Source organism: Elaeis guineensis, chromosome 11 (genome assembly GCF_000442705.2).
Source record: "Elaeis guineensis isolate ETL-2024a chromosome 11, EG11, whole genome shotgun sequence".
Taxonomy (NCBI): Eukaryota; Viridiplantae; Streptophyta; class Magnoliopsida; order Arecales; family Arecaceae; genus Elaeis; species Elaeis guineensis.
Genome location: NC_026003.2, coordinates 91839173 through 91847021, shown reverse-complemented (window position 1 = coordinate 91847021; position 7849 = coordinate 91839173).

Genomic DNA, 7849 nt, shown 5'->3' with positions numbered 1-7849 from the left:
TTGATAATTAAACTCAGTCCTCGTAGAAACGATCTCTTATTTATCATTATATTACTTGAGCGATTTCGTGCACTTGCGAAATAGGCTATCAAGTTTTTGGCACCGTTGCCGGGGACTGGTGCTTTAATATCAAAAATAGTTGATTTTACTAGTAATCTAGATATTTTATTTTTTTAGATATTTAAAAAAAAAATCACTGACATTTCATAACGCTTAACTAATATAGTATAACCAAAAATATTAAAAAAAAAAATCAAACTTGATTGGACATCTTGTTTCTTTGCATTGCATCTCCATAATTAACTTTAAGGGCACTTAACCCATTAATCAGATAAGGTGGGATTTAATCACCCTTCTTTAGCCCAAAAATCACATCCTTCATCCTGCATAACCTAGACCTTAATCTAAAATCAATTAAACGTTGGCCCTAGGATATTCGAGCTCAATAGGACAAGAAAGCCCTAAAGTTAGACCGGGTTCGAATTGATTAATTGCTCGGTGTCTAAGGCAAGTGGTTTAAGAAGGTGGTTTTCAATTGGTTCCGTTGTCTGACCTGGCCAACTCAGTTGGTGTCTAAGGAAAGCAACAAGCAGGGGACCTCCCACATCTTACACTTACCTGGCCGAGATAGTTAGTCAGTTTTGGGCTTGGAGTGCTTGAAGGCGATCTTGGAACAGTTAAGAGCTGTCTAGATCTAGGTTAACCCTAGGATAGAAAGTCCATTTTGTGCTAACTTGTTTGCCATTAAAATTTAAACCTAATTAAAACACTCTTCTCTTTCATCTCTAGATTTAGGACTCCTTAGGACTCATTTCTAGCACTCTTTTCTCTCTCTTTCCTCTTCTCTCTTCTTAAAAAAAAAAAAAGATAATAATCTTTCAAAATTACAACTTGGAAAAGAGAATCGGGTCGACTTGTGAGAATTGAATCAAACCCCATTTCAAGTCAAAAAATTGAACACACTTGTAAACAAAATATTAAAGCAGTCAGAGAAGGGAAGAAATCTGAGGCAAAAGTAGATCCAGAATTGGCTGAAGATCCAAGGAGAGAAGTAATCCTAGTAGGAAATAATGAGGTTGCTAGAGAGGCAAACCCCAGGGCACTGCGGGATTATGCCATGCCTACCATGAATGGAGCTTCATCTAGCATCACAAGACCACCTGTGCAAGCAAACAACTTTGAGATCAAGCCTGCTTTGATCCAAATGATCCAAACAGCAGTTCAGTTTGGAGGATTGCCCAATGATGACCCTAATGCGCACATTGTAAACTTTTTGGAGATATGTGATACCCTTAAGCATAATGGAGTGTCAGATGATGCAATTCGGCTAAGATTGTTCCCGTTTTCACTTAGAGACAAAGCTAAAGCATAGTTACAGTCTCTTCCTGCTGGCTCGATCACCACTTGGAATGACTTAGCACAAAAATTTTTGGCAAAATTCTTTCCACCTGCTAAGACTGCCAAGTTGAGGACTGATATCCAAACCTTCGTGCAATTTGACATGGAGACCTTATATGAAGCCTGGGAAAGGTTCAAGGATCTGCTTAGGAGGTGTCCACACCACGGGCTGCCTAAATGGTTGGTTGTGCAAACCTTCTATAATGGGCTGAACAACCATACCAGAATTAATATTGATGCTGCTGCTGGAGGTTCATTGATGGGGAAGTCGCTTGATGAGGCCTATGATCTTTTGGAGGAAATGGCCAACAACAATTATCAATGGCCCAATGAGAGAAACATGGCGAGGAAACCTGCTGGGGTTCATGAGATAGACGCTATTACTGCACTCAATGCAAAAGTAGACACTCTTTTCAAAAAATTAGATCATTTGTCTATTAATGCTGTCAATACTTGTGTGCAGACCTGTGAGATGTGTACTGGGCAACATGCTACTCGAGATTGCCCGATTGACAGCTCATTCATGCCTCCAGTACAAGAACAAGTGCAATATGTGGCAAACCAAGGAAGGCAACAGAACAATCCATACTCAAATACCTACACGCCTGCCTGGAAGAACCATCCAAATTTTTTCTGGGGAAATCAACAGCAACAACAAAATTATCAGAATAGAGGACCACCTGATTTTCCACAGCAAGAAAAGAAGTCTAATCTGGAAGAATTGGTTGTAACTCTCACTAAGGCCACTACTGATTTCAAGGGTGAGACTAAGGCAAACTTTCAAAACCAGCAAGCTGCCATTAAAAACTTGGAAATACAAATGGGACAGTTGGCCAACATGGTAGCTAACAAAACTCAAGGGTCATTGCCTAGCAATACTAAAACAAACCCGAAGGAGCATGTGAAGATAATTACCTTGAGGAGTGGAAAACAACTAGGGGAACAACAAGGGAAAGAGCCTGTTAAAGAACAAGTAAAGGAACAAACTCAAGAAGAGACTATGGTCAAAGAGAAGCTAAAAGAGAAAAAGGAAGAGCCAGTAAAGCCCTACAATCCACCAGTTCCTTTTCCTCAAAGGCTCAAGCAAAGTAAGGATGACAAGAACTTTCTGAAGTTTTTGGAGGTCTTCAAGAAACTACACATAAATATTCCATTTGCATAGGCATTAGCTCAGATGCCTAGCTATGCCAAATTCTTGAAGGACATCCTTTCCAAAAAGAGAAGGCTAGAAAACCATGAGATAGTCATGCTCACCGAAGAGTGCAGTGCAATCATTCAGAACAAGTTGCCATCAAAATTAAAGGATCCAGGGAGTTTTACAATTCCATGCAATATTGGCAATATCGAATTCACTAAAGCATTGTGCGATTTAGGTGCTAGCATTAACTTAATGCCTTTATCTGTTTTCAGGAAGCTTGGAATAGGGGATGTGAAACCGACCAGTGTCTCATTACAACTAGCTGATCGATCGGTGACATATCCTAAAGGCATAGTGGAGGATGTATTACTCAAGGTGGACAAATTTATCTTCCCAGTGGATTTCATTATCTTGGATATGGAGGAAGATAGAGAGGTTCCTTTGATATTGGGGCGTCCATTCCTTGCAACTGGCAAGGCACTTATAGATGTCCTTGAGGGTAAGCTTACTTTAAGAGTGGGACAAGAAGAGGTAATTTTTAACGTGCTTAATTCTTCTAAATATCCTCTTGAGAATGATGAATGTTTTAGATTAGATGTGATTAATAAATTTGTTAGTGAAATAATTGACAATTCTGAATATGACTTGATTGATGGTGTTAAAAATAAACAGCATGTTGATGTATTAAATAATGTTGAGAAAATACAGGATTTAGTAGAGGCTAAGCCAAACCCCAAGCTTGAGCTTAAGCAGCTCCCTTCTCACTTAAGATATGCATTCTTGGGAGACTCATCTATTTTTTCTGTCATTATATCTCCTCATTTGTCTACTGAACAAGAGAAAAATTGTTGCATGTGTTGAACAAGCATAAGAGAGCATTAGGCTGGTCTATTGATGATATTAAGGGAATTAGTCCCAGTATATGCATGCATAAAATTTTAATGGAAGAAAACTACAAACCTTCAATTGAGCATCAACGTAGGTTAAATCCTAATATGAAGGAAGTAGTTAGAGCTGAAGTAATGAAGTTACTTGATGCAGGAATTATCTACCCTATTTCTGATAGTAGTTGGGTGAGTCCTATTCAAGTAGTTTCTAAGAAAGGAGGGATGACTGTTATTACAAATAATAAAAATGAGCTGATACCCACTAGAACAGTCACTGGTTGGCGTGTGTGTATTGATTATAGGAAGTTAAACAAAGCCACACGAAAGGACCATTTTCCTTTGCCTTTTATTGACCAGATGCTTGAGAGATTGTCCGGATATCCCTTCTACTATTTTTTAGATGGTTATTCAGGATATTTTCAAATTCCTATTGTACTTGAGGATCAAGAAAAAACTACATTTACTTGTCCATATGGAACATTTGCATATAGGAGAATGCCATTTGGGTTATGTAATGCACCTGCAACTTTTCAAAGATGTATGATGTCTATATTCTCTGATATGGTTGAAAAATTCATTGAAATCTTTATGGATGATTTTTCAATTTTTGGTCCTTCTTTTGATATGTGTTTGACTAACCTCTCTCAAGTTCTACAGCATTGTGAAGAAACTAATCTTGTGTTGAACTGGGAGAAATGTCATTTTATGGTGTAGGAAGGAGTAGTTTTAGGCCATAAGATTTCATCTAGAGGGATAGAAGTAGACAAAGCAAAGGTGGAGGTCATTGAAAAATTACCACCACCAACATCTATTAAAGGAGTGAGGAGTTTCTTAAGGCATGCTGGCTTCTATAGAAGATTTATAAAAGACTTCTCTAAAATTACCAAACCTCTTTGTAATTTATTGATCAAGGATGCGCCTTTTAAAATTACTGATGAGTATTTGGTTGCTTTTAACAGATTAAAGAGAAATTAATCTCAGCTCCTATCATCACTGCATCTGACTGGAATCTATCATTTGAACTCATGTATGATGCAAGCGACTATGCTATAGGAGCAGTCTTGGGACAAAGAAAGGAGAATAGACTTCATGTGGTGTACTATACGAGTCGAACACTGAATAATGCACAGTTGAACTTTGCCACCACAGAGAAAGAGTTGCTCGCCATTGTTTTTGCTTTTGATAAATTTAGGCCATATCTTATAGGAGCAAAAACAATAGTTGATACTGATCACTCAGCAATTAAATATTTACTTGAAAAGAAGGATGCGAAATTGAGACTAATTCGTTGGGTGCTCTTATTGCAGGAATTTGACTTGGAGATTAGGGATAAGAAAGGAGCAAAAAATCTTGTAGCAGATCACTTATCTCGGTTAGAGTTAAGTAAAGAAATTGAGAACACTGAGGTACCCATTAATGAGTCATTCCCTGATGAGCAATTATTTGCATTACTCACATCTAGTACACCCTGGTATGCTGATATTGTTAATTTTAAGGCATGTGATATTATTCCTCCGAAATTTAATTACCAGCAAAAAAAAAAATTTTACATGATGAAAAATATTATTTTTGGGAGGATCCATATTTATATAAGTATTGTCCAGATCAGCTTATTAGGAAATGTGTGCCTGATGATGAAATTAAAAATATTTTAAAACACTGCCATTCATTAGAGTGTGGAGGCCATTTTGGACCCAACAAAACAGCTGCTAAAGTATTACAGTATGATTTTTATTGGCCTAACCTGTTTAAAGATGCTATTGCTTTTGTTTCTTCTTGTGACCGATGTCAAAGAACTGGAAATATTTCTTTTAGATAGGAAATGCCACTAACCAATATCCTTGAAGTAGAACTGTTCGATGTGTGGGGATTAGATTTTATGGGGCCTTTTCCACCTTCTCATTCAAATCAATACATCCTGGTGGCGGTGGATTATGTATCCAAATGGATTGAGGCAGTAGCACTTCCCTCTAATGATGCCAAGAGTGTGCTCAAGTTCTTAAAGAAATACATATTCACACACTTTGGTATTCCAAGAGCTATCATCACGGATGGAGGTAAGCATTTTTGTAATCGTTATTTGGATTCTCTATTGATAAAATACGGTGTTACTCATCGTGTAGGAACACCATATCATCCTCAAATAAGTGGACAAGTAGAGATCTCCAACCGTGAAATTAAAAGAATATTGGAGACTACTGTCAACTCATCAAGAAAGGACTGGTCCCTAAAATTAGATGATGCGTTATGGGCATATAGAACAGCATTCAAAATGCCAATTGGGATGTCCCCGTATCGTCTAGTTTATGGAAAAGCATGCCATTTACCTGCGGAGCTAGAGCATCGAGCTTACTGGGCAACTAGGTTGCTAAATTTCAATATGGAAGCTGCTGGGGAGAAAAGGTTATTACAGCTTAATGAACTTGATGAGTTCCGCCTCCATGCATATGAAAATGCAAGAATTTACAAGGAGAGAATGAAAAGATGGCATGACAAACATATTGTGAGGCATGAATTTCAAGCAGGACAAAAGGTGTTGCTGTATAACTCTCGCCTAAAGTTATTTCCAGGCAAGCTCCGGTCTAGGTGGTCAGGTCCATTTGTGATTATACAAGTTTTTCCACATGGAGCTGTTGAGCTGAAGAGTGGTGATAGGACCTTCAAAGTCAATGGGCAAAGGTTGAAGGAATACATAGATGGAGGATTTAAGCAACCAAAAACCTCCATAGCACTGACATAATGCATTGGGATAGTCAAGCTAACGACTATAAACTTGCGCTTCTTGGGAGGCAACCCAAGCAATTTTTTTTTTAATTTTTTTGAGTCAATTTTAATCCTCACTATATTTTCAAGGTTTGAATGGACGTTGTTCACTTTTTGTAGGCACATTGAAGAAGATAAGAGAGATGAAATGACTGAGGACGAGTTGCAAACTCACACAAGCGCATAGGCACGCTACAAAGGAGAGTACCCCTAACCTTTAAGAATGCCTTGCTATGATATGTATTGTGATGATGATCTTGTCATTGAGCACAATGTCCAATTCAGATTTGGGGGTGCATTTGCATGAGCATTTCGTGTTAATAATATAGGATTGCCATTATGTTTGCATCTTTATCTTTATTTTTTAATAAAATTTTAAAAAAAAAAAATTGGAATGTTGATTCATTGATCACTTGTAAGGATATAGAGGGGGACAATTTTACTTTTATGTTATTGTTTGGCTATCTTAGCTTTAAATTTGGAAGTCAAATTCAGAGATTGACTGTTTTAAACTTGTAAATACTTAAATAAAATCTCGTATAGGAGATAGTTACTTTGCTTCGCCAATCCTATTTGTGAGCTTTGTTGCAATAAAATGTAGACAATTTACTTGAAAGAAATGATATAGGCATTCCTTTGGCATATCCTTTTTGACCCCTTGTATTTTCTTTTCATCCTATCTCATATCTACTGTTCATATTTTTTGAGAATAAATTGATTATAATGGTTAGAGCATACTGAATTTTTAGTTTTCCTTCCCTTCAAAAAAAAAAAAAAAAAAGAAGAAGAAGAAAAAGAAAAGAAAAAAAAAAGCACAATCTACTCCGCTGTTTCAAGTTGCCTAGTAACTAGGAGCATTCATGAGCCCCATGTTTGCTTTTACGTCAAACAGTGACTTGAATTATGAGTATGCAAAGCACTTTGAGTATATGACTTGCTGAGTAACCGGGTGCCTTCATCACCAATGTCGGTATTCGCGTAAAAAGGCAAATGATGACTTAAGGAAGAGTGCCAAAGTGTATAGGCTATTCTAAAAGTATAAAATAAAACAAATAAAGGAAGGGATGTAAAGCATAAGTAATTGAGTATGCTCTGATTTATTGTGGTTAATTTATTTTCACTTATGTGACCATAACCATCATTCTTGTTGCTTGCTTTCCATTTTTTTTTACCCAAAAAAGTCCTATTGATCTCTTGAGTACGTTGTTTGCACTAGTGGAGATGGGCTGATAGGATTTTGCATTCAGGATTGGATATTTGAACCGAATTATTTTATTAAAACCTAAAGGAAGCAGGGTAGCTATTGATTGTGCATAATTTTGTTTGAGTATGAATGAGTTTGGAATAGTTAGCTTGTGGGTTTGCCTTTCGATTTTGAGTTGGGGTGGTTAAGCCATGGCATTTGGGTATTACTCCTTTGTGTCTAGATGGATTTTGAGTATATTAATGTTAAATAAAATTTTTAGCATTAATTTTTTTGAGATTCTCCATTTTTGATTTGGACTTTTCTTTTGCTTGGGGACAACCAAAAACTTAGGTTTGGGGGTATTTGATGTATTACATTTTTATAGTAATTATTATTATTAGTTTTAATGATTTTGATGAAATTGATATAATAATTAACTAAATAAATGTAAGAACCTGATATGTTTTATGTCAATTG